Source organism: Acinonyx jubatus, chromosome A2, assembly GCF_027475565.1.
Source record: "Acinonyx jubatus isolate Ajub_Pintada_27869175 chromosome A2, VMU_Ajub_asm_v1.0, whole genome shotgun sequence".
NCBI classification, from domain to species: domain Eukaryota; kingdom Metazoa; phylum Chordata; class Mammalia; order Carnivora; family Felidae; genus Acinonyx; species Acinonyx jubatus.
In genome coordinates, this window is record NC_069383.1 from 38286477 (window position 1) to 38298805 (window position 12329).

General features: G+C 36.5%; 1 protein-coding gene across 10 annotated transcripts in view; it reads left to right on the top strand.

The window, feature by feature from the left end:
- The window catches only part of IMMP2L (inner mitochondrial membrane peptidase subunit 2), an 873838-nt gene that overhangs the window by 40466 nt on the left and 821043 nt on the right, over window positions 1-12329 (top strand). The gene's annotated exons all lie outside the window — the stretch shown is intronic.

The window sequence follows — 12329 nt, forward strand, 5'->3', positions numbered from 1 at the left end:
GAATCAAATTCAGTTACTCTGTGTGTGTGTGTGTGTGTGTGTGTGTGTATGTGTGTGTAGTATATATACAATTATTATATATCTCAATGTTAGTGTGCATGTTGTGTGTATATATGTATACACACACCCCCTAAATATGTATATAAATATAAAATATGTACACATTATATATATACACATACACAAGTATGCATATATAAATAAATATGTGTATGCATATATACGTGTGTGTGTGTGTGTACACACACACACACACACACACACACACACACACTTACACTTTAGTAGATAGAAAAAACTAGAGTACTGGTCCCAGATATTCTGGGTGTGTTTTTTAAGCATGTTCCTGATTAAAAAGATTAAATGCAGTTTACATGGAAAGAATTTTTCAGTGGAGATTTCCAAAAGTTATAGGCAAATAGTTTTCTGGAATAACTTAGAGAAGACTTTGTTGTTCTAAAGTTGATGTCTAGAACCTAATTGTGTAAGCAAGTTTATGTAATTGAAGAATTTGCATTTTGTAATATGATTTGTTTTCTTCTGTTATGAGCATCTATCAAGTTCATGCATTGTGCTAAATAGCTATGTAAAACAAGTAAAATGAATATATTAGCTTCTAAGAGCTTAACATTATACTTATTTTATTTTTTTCTTTTTGTTTTAGTGAAAACTAGTTAAGGGCATAGGTATCAGCTTTGAGGAGTTAGAGTTTGCTTTTTTAAATGTAATTATTGTATTGAAAATCAGATCTTGTCCTGAGTTCTGGTAGTATTGCTGTTTTGTCATACAACCATTACTATCTTGAAATAGATTTTTCCAGAACACAAAGCCTTCTTACCTTGGATCTAATTATATTCCAGAGGATCATATGGCAACCATAGTATCCTAATCTTCGTGTTTTAGCCCAGAATATATCCACTGCACATCTATGCTCATGGCTTGTGGTGAGGACATTCAATAAAAAAAAAAAAATACAAGAAATTGACTGTATTATGAAAAGACAAGGTTTATCAGTTATGAAGGCAGTGAAGGAAGTGTTAAATAGTGTCATTCTTAAATGCCAGTCTATTGACTGATACTAAGTTTGCTGCAGATACATTTCTTATAGTGCTCCCTACCCTGTTCCCAAGAAGTCAGATTTGTTACCTTGTAGTTTGTTTGGTATGTTATGTAGAATTTCCTTGGCTGTTGATGACAGGAGAACAGCTTGAATTGAGTTGGATATCCAGGAGAATTTATTGGAAGGCTTATTATGTACCCAGGAGGAAGGCAGAAGTGTGGCAATCGTCAGGGACAACTGGAACCAGGGATTTGAATGCGGCAGGGTGCTCCGCCTTCTCTGTTTCTACCGTCTGCTTCTGTCTACATCTTGGCTTTGTTCTCTCAGAGCAGCTTTCTTCACAATGCACGGCACATGGCTGCTGGCAGCTCTCATGCCTTAAGATGCCTGATTTCGTCACCACCTGAGAGTGATTTCTCCTCCTGCCTTAATGTCACTTTGAAAACTCTTGGGAAAGGACTGTAATTTATTCGGTTTTGGTCACATGCCCTTATCTATACAAATATAGATCACCTTTGTCCAGTGGGTTAAGGTGCCATGATTGGCTCTGCTTCAGACAGCTACACCCCCTAACCTGTGGTTAAGCTGAGTAAGAAAATGACAGTATGTATTTGAAGCACATTGTTCCACAGGCTTTCAGCTTTCAGCTTTCAGGGTAAGGTAGTGGTGACATTACTCAGAAGAGAGGGTGTACTATTTTTACAATAAAAGAGGAAAGGATAATTTTGGAAGAGAATAAAGATGTATGTTTATTACAGTTGGGTCTGTATTTTAGTAATTTTAGACTACTTCTAAGTATAATAAATAATTTATTTATCATCTTATTAGATAGTACTAACTCATACTTAAAATTATTTAGGAGCAGAAATTCCAGTAATGGGATATAGTGATTAATTAATTAAGCATTTTTGAAGACATCTTTGCCACTGTACAGCTTTGATGAACTGAACATGTTTAGAGCATGGGATTCAGCAGAATTTTTGACAAAAAATTTGAAAAAATTCTTGTCTTCAGTTTTCTCTAATGACACAAGTACTAAAATAGCTGGCAGGGTCTGTGGGCATCTCTGGAAGTCCCTGAGCTCCCACAGGGAATACACCTGCTTTTATTGACTCTGAGTCCTGAAAATTATATCTGGTGTTTGGCAGTTGGCTGATTTTTTTGTGAAGGAAGGGAATTCTCTGGATGTGTGGTGATGTCTTCTTATACCAGCCTGAGAAGTATGAAAGGAAGGTAGTAAAAGCAAGAGGCAAGAAAGAAAAGAACTGTAGAGAAGAGGAAAGAAAATAACCTAGATCGGTTGGGCAACAGATGACGATGGAGAAAATGAGACAGCTGGCACAATGAACAGGAGACAACAGAGTGGCATAGATGACCAGTAATAAGGAGACTCAAGACAGAAATGTATTCCCCGGAAGGGGTTGATAGTCCCCTTTGTGAGACCTGCCTTGGAATTGTGCCGTTGAATCCTGACACATTTCTGTGGCATGTTTGTGTGTAGCACCATGAGATATGTCATTTAGCCATCCATTCTGTATTTCAGTATTCACTGAAGGAACCTTTGCCATTTTGAAGGAATTTGTGTTGGTGTCAGTTATCAGTCTTGAGCACCATTCATTGTATTGTGCTTTAGAATATCTGTGCATTCAGGTGGAAAGATCGTATCTAGTCATTTCTGTTATTTCAAATATATGAATCATTTTGTGACTCAGGAGGTCATTTTGAGATATGGACAGTAATGAAAAGCAGTGGTCACTTTGAGTTGGAATAGGGAGTCATTTATCAAATGGCTAGGAAGTGTGAGAAACACTATTTTAGGTGCTATAGTGGGGTGGCGAATCAGTACAGATTCTGTCTTCAGTGTACTTTTACTTCAGTAGAAGAGGTTCAGGGTTATGAATCCTGAATAATGGATACATTTTCAGACAAGAAGATAGCAAGCTGTAAGACATATTTGGACAGTATCTAGTACATCCAGAAATGAAAACTCGTTTGGTTTAGTGTACTATTTTGGAAAATGGACCTTGGAAATTTTAATTCAGAACAGAGTGGTACCAGCAAATGATACCTTGAATCCCTTTATTGTTGGCCACTGTACTATTACTATGACAATAAACTACCTTAAATGTTGAGCTGCTTGCATTCAGATATTTATTTCTTGCTCATGGGCCAGTAGGTTGACTGTAGTCAGTCTAGACTATGGGTTTGGTTCAGTCTGCTTCATGTAGCTTTCATTGTGGGACCTACACTGAAGGAGCCATGGCTACTTGAGATATGTTCTTCTCATGGGCGATAGATAGCAAGATATCAAAGGGTGAGTGGAAATACTCAGAACCTCTTAAAGCCTCAGATCAGAACTTCTACTCTTCTGTTTACATTCCTTTGGTCAAAGTAAGTCACATGGCAAAACCGAAAGTCAGTGAAATTGGGGAGTCATGGCAAAGTGATGAGGGAAGGAAAAATAGTGAAGAAGTAAGTGTATCTACCATACCCCCCTATGACTCTAGGGATACCTGGTTGACCTCAGACATAACCTAAAAAGTTGCTTGTTTACCTAGGGGTCTGCCTAGAATGATCTTACTCTTTTTGAAATCCAAGACTGACAAAATTAGAATATATTGAAATTTTGAGTCACTGAATTCTGGGAATGGATTGATCCATTTTTGATATCTTTAGGTTGAAAATCACCTGGGGCTGATTGGATCATCACTTTTGAGTAGCTTTTGTTAAAGGTCACTCTGCAACTTGTAGACATGTTATTTAAGAAAATCCAAGGATTGAAAGATCGAATATCATTAAAGAGGTATATAATACTAGTCTTATTAAATAAACACTGTTATAGCAACACTGGAAATTCACCTTGAGTAACAAATTTTGCATAAAAGCTGTTTTTTAAATGGGTTTTAAGAATTCTGTTCACTTGGGATTTAATAAGAGAGGCTTGAGATTCAATAGGATTTCCTCTTACAAGAATCTTTACTTTTTAAACACTACTGAGTAGGTTAGGTTTTCCAATATTAATTTACAATTTATTAGGTGTCTGACTAGAAGGATAGAGGTGATCAAACGTGAGGACTCACAGCTTAGCTGAAGGTAAGTCATAAATGAAAATAAAGTTTTTAATGATATAATGACATAACTCAGTGGAAAATAGGGTACAGTTTATGAAGCATTTGATTTTTTAAATAAAGTTGTATAAGTATATCCATTTTATTGGCTGAGATATACCTTTTGCAGTGCTCTGCACACAGGGAATGCTGGCAGAAATTATTCATACTGACCTATTCGCCTCTAGTGCACATGAATCACTTCTCCTGGTTGCTGAAAGGTTACTATGAAAGTGGATGCACTTTTTTTTTTTTTTTTAAGAAGCACCACATTACTCAACATTAATTTAACTCAGGAAATGAGGACTGATACTGCATACAGTTGAAACTACAGAGGGAATTTATGTTAGTGGAATGCAATTATTCAAATTAGAAGTTCAATCCCTTACTGAGGCTTTTAGAGTCAAAAAGGTGCCCTAGGAATAGTTTAATGACCTCGCACCAAAGTTTTAGATTTTATTTGCGTGAGAATGCCTGTAGTAGGGTCACTGGTTCTTATAAAAGGTGTATGCCTTCTACATTTAAAATTAAGATTTACGACTTTAAGAAGTAAGCAAAAGAAAGAATTGTAGGTATCATTGTCCTGTTTTTGTTGGAATTGCTACAGAATGTTTCTATAGTGAACCATCTTCTTTCCAGGTGGCATAGCCAGAGGGGAAAATACTTGAAAACATTACTCCACAATTCTATGTCTTGAGCTCAGATTTCAGAGAAAGATTTATACAGAATGTATTAGAAAATCAAAGAATGGGATAGAAAGTAGAGTTTAATCAGCATTGAGCTATTTATTAATCGATAACATACATTCTTTGGTTCAAAATTGTCTTGACTTTCAGCTACCTGCAAATGATCCTGAAGAAACTGGTTTGTAATAAACTTCTTGGACTCATTCTTGGCTTTTGCAGTTATTATCTTGTTTCCTGCTGAGTTTAAAATTAAAAGTTCTGTCAAAAAAGCACGCAAAGAGGCTCACACTCTTTCTGTCTTTGCCACATTTATTTATTTTATTTTATTAAAAAATTTTTTAAACCTATGGTACAATTAATATTCAACAATTATCATTGGTTGTAACTATTATTTTGACATTCTGGAAGCTAGATACAAATACAGACTCTTAAGGAAAGAGATATATTTTGATGTATGCGCCAGAATTTAATGCAGAGTTAGGGAGTTTTATGTTACCTGCTGAATTTGCACTTTGAAGATGCTGGGAACCATCCGGCACACATTTCCTGCAATGCTGAATGCTCTGCATTCTTACTCCCCTTGGTCGTCTGAGGCTGACTTTGGAGGAAGCCAGGAGTTGATGCTGGAATGCTTTCTCAGCTTACCTGTGAGCTTTCTTCCCAAATTACCTTTGGCTTAAAAAATCTCACCTGAAGTGTTTACCCCTTAGGATGTTATACATTTTTATGTATTCTGCAACCTGTCATTAGTAGAGAATTCAAATAGATCAGTTTGTATTTATAGCAACAAACATATGTGATACTGAAACAGTTGGTGAGTGATAACTTTATAACGTCCCTTCATGGATTTTCTTCACTTCCCATGATAGAAGAACAGGATGCTTCTGTTTTATGTAGCCAGGGTTATATATCTGTTATTTAAACACTGACTTCATAACACTTTTTTTTTAAATGTTGAAGTAATTTTAGACTTAAAGAAAAGTTTTAAGAGTAGTACAGAGAACTCCCATGGGTTCTGTACTCAGATTCATCAGTTTTCTACATTTTGCTACATTTATTTTATTCTCTTCCTTTTTCCCACCCTCTCCTTCTCTTTCTCCCTTTCCGTCTTTCCCTATCTTTCTCTCTCTAAAACATATGTATTTATGTTTTTATGTGAATACACACATATGTATGCATATGTATACATACATAAAATCATTGTTATTGACCCATTTAATGAGACTTTTGTATATTCTTTTGAGTTATGATCATTGCTAATTGGAATATTAATGCTTTTCTTTTATGTAATTTTAAATTTAATACTTTATTCAGATTCCTACGGGTAGAACTTTTGATACATTATGGGATATTGACTTAAGTTCTAAACTGTACATTAAAAAACTGAGAGATAATTTACCTCAGCACACAGCCATCAAGTTTCAGAACTGGTTTCAATTAACTCTGGCCATTTTACTAAATAATAACTAATAAAAGTTGTGCTTTATTACTATGGTGTATAGCCTCCCTCTAATACTGCTCACAGAGATATTTTCTTCCATTTTACTTTTGTTTATGCAGTTATGCAGTGGTTTATGCAGTGGTGTAATTGGTAAGTTATTTTAATTTTGGGATGGTTTTGTAGTACATTTGGAATTTAAACAAAGATAGAAATTAATCTTATGTTTTGGTGGGAGCTGAAAGATTTCAAACTTTAAAACTCAGGTTGATGGAAAATGCCTGATTCTAAACTGAAGATTATAAACTTTGTAATTAGACTTCTTAAAAGAAGGAATTAGATTTCACTTTTTGGAAATACAGCGAAGTAGATATCTAGAAAATATTCCCAATACAAAACTCATAAAAATTATAAATAAAACATTAAAAATCTTTTAAAAAATGTATAGTGACCTTGAAGGGAGGTAAGAGAAATGATCTGAGACCACAAATAAGGGGGAATACATTTTCAGAGTACTAAGTATGCATTGAAGATAGCAGATGTCCTATGGACATTTGTCATATCCTGGTAACTCAGAGTTTTTTTGTTTTAATAGCCGCATGGGGATCAGAAGACAAGGCCCTGAGCTCTTACAGGGTAGGGAGGTGGAACAGAAATTCTGAATAAATTCAGGATCATGGGGGAGACACATTTTTAGGGAATAGATACACTAAAACCCAAATCCGTTCTGCAAGAAAAATGTTGTAGTCTCTGAGCAGCAGAGAAAAGCTTTATTGGAACTGAGGTTTGAATTCACCTTCACTGCAAATGAAATACTCTCAATTGAGATTTTAATTCACTTTGTACTTGGGTTTAGTGCATTCTCAGGCACCTGGTGAAAGCCATCCCCAATCCTTCTGGGCACATACAAAGTTTGATGAACATGATCTCACAGTAAAAAATATTACACAAGGAAATGAGCACTATCACAAGTGAGAGTCTGTAACAACTTTTAGCAGAATCAGATCTTAAAGACTAGGTAATAGAACTATCAGCTGCTAAATGTGGTATGTTTAAACAAATAAAAGACAAAACTGAAAATAAGAGAAAACACCATAAGATTATTTAAAATGGCCAAAGGTTTTTTTTATCACTTGTGCTTTAATTAATATATTTTTAAGGTTAAAAAATCTATAGTATGCATCACATAAAATTTTCAGTGAAATGTGTAATAGCTGAGATTTACTTATAGTAGTATGCGAAGAGGAAGAGTGGAGTGGTGTTATAGATGAAACAAGAGTGGCTGTGAGTTTGTAATAGTAGACCCTAGATAATGGGTAACATGGTAGGTAGTTCATTATACTATTCTGTTTACTTTTTTTTTAAGTTTTCATTTATTTATTAGAGAGGGAGAGAGGGAGAGACAGAGGGAGAGAACAAACTGGGGAGAGGCTGAGAGAGAAGGGAACAGAGGCTCCAAAGTGGGCTCCATGCTGACAGCAGAGAGCCCTCTGTGGGGCTTGAACTCATGAACCGTGAGATCATGAACAGAGCCGAAGTCGGACGTTCAACTGAATGAGCCACTCGGGCGCCCCTCTCTACTTAAAAAAAAAAAGAAAGAAAACACAGTTTTATTGAGGTATAATTTATATACCATTGAATTTATCCGTGGTGAGTGATTTAGCAATTTTTAATAAATTCATGTAGTTGTATCATCATCATCTTTTAGAACATTTTCGTTTCCCTACAGTGATCCCTCGTGTCTATTTGAAGTTAATTCTTACTTTTACTTATGCCTTTTCTGGACATTTCCTAGGTACCTAGGAATGGAATTGCTAAGTTGTATGGTACATTTCAGCTTAATTTTTTTAGTGTTTATTTATTTTGGGGTGAGTGCAAGTGTGGAAGGGGCAGAGAGAGGGGGACAGAGGATCTGAAGTGGGCTCTGTGCTGACAGACTGACAGCAGTGTCTGATGTGGGGCATGAACCCACGAACTGTGAGCTCATGACCTGAGCCAAAGTCAGATGCTCAACCAACTGAGCCACCCAGGTACCCCTCAGTTTAATTAAAAAAAAACCTGCCAGACTAATCCTGGGGTGGGTGATGGTGTGCTAACATGCCCTGTGTTCTTATTCTACCTCTTTGTAGAAGAGGAAAGTGAAGTGAATGTACCGGGTCTCACTGACACTGGGTGTGGCTGGAACCCCATTTCCCTGTTCAGCCCACTAACACTCTGGGGTCGGGGAAGTGTTTCCTTTGGTATTTGGCTGGATTAGGACGGGTATTATAAAAAGTGTTTTCTGTTCCCCTTGGCCATCCTTTTCCTGGCCCTTTGGCTAGGAAATAGTCTTTTCTTTAAGGTTTTTGGTTCTGTTTCTTGGTGGTTCCTGGTTGCAGGCTTCTCCAGTGCCTCATCTAGGATATATGAGAGGCAAAAAGAAAACCTGGGAACTTGCCACCATGTTGTTCCTCAAGTCTTAATGTCCCTAGCCTCCGGTCTGTCTTCTTTCCACCTTTCAGAGTCTTCTTATATTTGTGCATTGTATTATGTTTGGAATATTTTAGTTGTAAGAGAAAGGACTAGCAATGAATAGAAGTACTCCATTTTGGTCCTAGGCTATATGGTTTGCCTTCCTAGTAGTCAAGTGGGACTGAATTCTGGCTAATGGGAAGAGAATGAAAAGTGAGTTGCCATTTCCAGGCTTGGTCTGTAAAAGTCTTCTTTGTAATCCTTGCTCTCTCTTCTGTCTGCTGCTGGATGCAGAGGAACCAGTTGAAAACTCTGAGACCACAGGAGATGGTGGATCTATTAGATAGAAAGAACCAGGGTTTCTGAATGACTGGGTGTGGTAAATCTACTCACTACTGTGTTATATACTGAATGTTTGAGCTTTTTTTTATAGGCAGTTAGCTTCATTTGGCTATATAGCAAGGCTTATTACTATACCTTTTCCTCTCCGTTTTTTCTTATGTTCAAGGTCAAACAGAAGTCCTACCTTCTTCACACAACTTTCCCTAATTCCATCATTCACTTATTTAAAATCCTACAGCACTGTAAATTTAACTCATGATTATACATGTTTTGTATTGTCCTCTGGTCTTCTAGTTACTTCATGGGTTAATACTAACTGTACTTTGTAAGCTTCTAAAAGAAAAGGACCATATTCCTCTTACCTACCCATTCAGAGGGATGCTGAATAAATGCATATTAAATTCATTCTTTGAAGCATTGAAGTCCCTGAATAATTAAACCCTACAGAAATATGATGAAATGAAATTATCACCATTAGAATTTTTTTTTATTTGACTTTGAGGGTGTTTCTGCACTCTTCACCTGAAAACTTTTTAGCTTCTTGATGAATCCATTATATTCTTTATGACAGAGGTTTTCAAACCTTTTTGCTTATGACTCATTAAGTGATATAGTGTTTCATTGTACACACATACACACAACTGAAATAAAAGTTTCATGTAACAATACTAAAACTGTAATTACCATCATTATGTGCAGTGCCCTCTGATATTTTCTATTCTGGTCGCATCCCATTAAATTGATTCTATGACTCACTCATTGGTCATGACCTGTAATTTGAAAATGCTGCTTTATTGCTGGAGGGAGGCTTGAAAGGGTGAAGCTGCTAAAATTGAGCTATAGCTAAGGGAATGGAGGGTGTTAGCTTTTGAGCCTGAAATTTTAAATGTGGGCTTATCTTAAGGGCTTTAAGCAATAAGTGCAATGCAACGGACAAGGAGGTCCATGGTCTGAGAAAGCCCTTTGACAGTTAGTGTCATCCTTGGGCCTTTATTAATACCATCCTTGGGCTGATTCGTAAAGATTCCTGAGCTCCTTCCCAGATACCCATGAAAATGGAATCATTACTAGGACCTTTGAATCTGCATTGTGACAAGCTCTGTAAATACACAAGTTTGAAAAAAAAAATCAGAACTATGTATTGGTGATGGATGGTAACTAGGCTTACTATGTTCATTTTGCAATGTACACAAGTGTTGAATCACCATGCTTTATGTCTGAAACTAATATAATATGACATCTCGATTATGCTTTAATAAAAAATACATTTGTGAAACTTATTCTTAGAGAGAATAAGTTGCTCTCTATTCTTAGAGAGAATAGTTGCCCAACTCTTGAGTAGGGCAAACTGTTGGGGTGTTTGCCAGACATGGGAACTGCTTTTGCTTCAAAAATCCTGATTGTCTTGGTTTGCCAAGCTTTTGAATTCTAACTTTTAATATTTTTAAAAAATATATTGTTCATTCTCCACCCATTTGTCTAGTAAGTTATTCATCATATGCTCAACATCACTCATCATCAGGGAAATACAAATCAAAACAACGATGAGATACCATTGCACACCTGGCAGATGGCTTAAATTAACAACACAGGAAATAACAAATGTTGGCAAGGATGAGGAAAAAGGGGAACCCTCTTACACTGTTGGTGGGAATGCAAACTGATGCAGCCACTCTAGAGAATGGCGTGGAGGTTCCTCAAAAAGTTGATAATAGAACTACCCTATGGCCCAGCAATTGTAAGTCTATGTATTTACCCAAAGGGTACAAAAATGCTGATTCAAAGGAGTACATGCACCCCGATGTTATTAGCAGCACTATTGACAATAGCCAAATTAAGGAGAGGCTCCAAATGTCTAATGACTGATGAATGACTAAAAAAAGGTGTGTGTGTATGTGTGTGTGTGTGTGTGTGTGTATATGTATAACTCAGCCATCACAAAGAATGAAATCTTGACATTTGCAACAACATGCATAGAGCTAGAGTATATTATGCTAAGTGAAAAAAGTCAGTCAGAAAAAGGCAAATACCATATGATTTCACTCATATATGGAATTTAAAAAACAGTGCAGATGAACATAGGGGAAGGGGAAAAAAAGGAGAGAGGGAAGGAAACCATAAGAGACTCTTAACTATAGAAAACAAACTGAGGGTTACTGGAGGGGAGGAGAGTGGGGAATGGGCTAAATGGGTAATGGGTACTAAGGAGGGCACTTGTGATGAGCACTGGATGTTCTATATATATGACTAGTGACAAAATTCTACACCTGAAACCAATCTTACCATATAAGTTAACTATTATTTATTTATTTATTATTATTTTTTAAAGTTTATTTATTTTTGACAGGAGAGGGGAGGGGCAGAGAGTGCAGGAGAGAGAATCCCAAGCAGGCTCTGGGCTATCTAGAGCCCGATGCAGGGCTCAGTTTCACAACTGAGACCATGACCTGAGCTGAAATCAAGAGTTGGAGGCTTAACCAATTGAGCCACCCAAGCACCTCAGCTAACTAGATTTTAAATAAAAACTTGAAAAAAAAAAAAAACTGGTGAGAAAGTTTACTGTTTGAAAGCCATTTCCTCTGAGAACTTCAAAACTTTCTTAAAAAGAATCCATCACCAGGCGCCTGGGTGGCTCATTTGGGTAAGTGTCCAACTTGGGCTCAGGTTATGATCTCATGGTTCATGAGTTCAAGCCTCCCTGGAGCATGCTTCAGATTCTGTGTCTCCGTGTCTCTCTGCCCCTCCCCCTCTCATGCTCATGCTCTCTCTCTCTTTCTCAAAAACAAATAAACATAAAAAAAAATCCATCACCAATCAAAGGTAATAAATTTCTAAATTTAAAATAACAAAAATTTCTCCTCATACATTTATGCTCAGTTTTAGCTGATTTTATTGCTTCTAATGCCTTGTATCAATGGTTATATAAATTTATAATATTTTTAATTTTTGATTTTTCTTACTAGTTTGTAAATTTTGTTTTTATTCTTTCTAGTTTTAGTTTTATATTATCTTGCTACTTTATTTTATTTTATATTTAAAAAAATTTTTAATGTTTATTTATTATTGAGAGAGAAAGAGCATGAGCATGGGAGGGTCAGAGAGAGGAAGAAACACAGAATCTGAAGCAGGCTCCAGGCTCTGAACTGTCAGCACAGAGCCGGATGCGGAGCTCGAAGTCACAAACCGCAAGATCATGATCTAAGCCGAAGTCAGATGCTCAACTGACTGAACCATCCAGGTGCCTC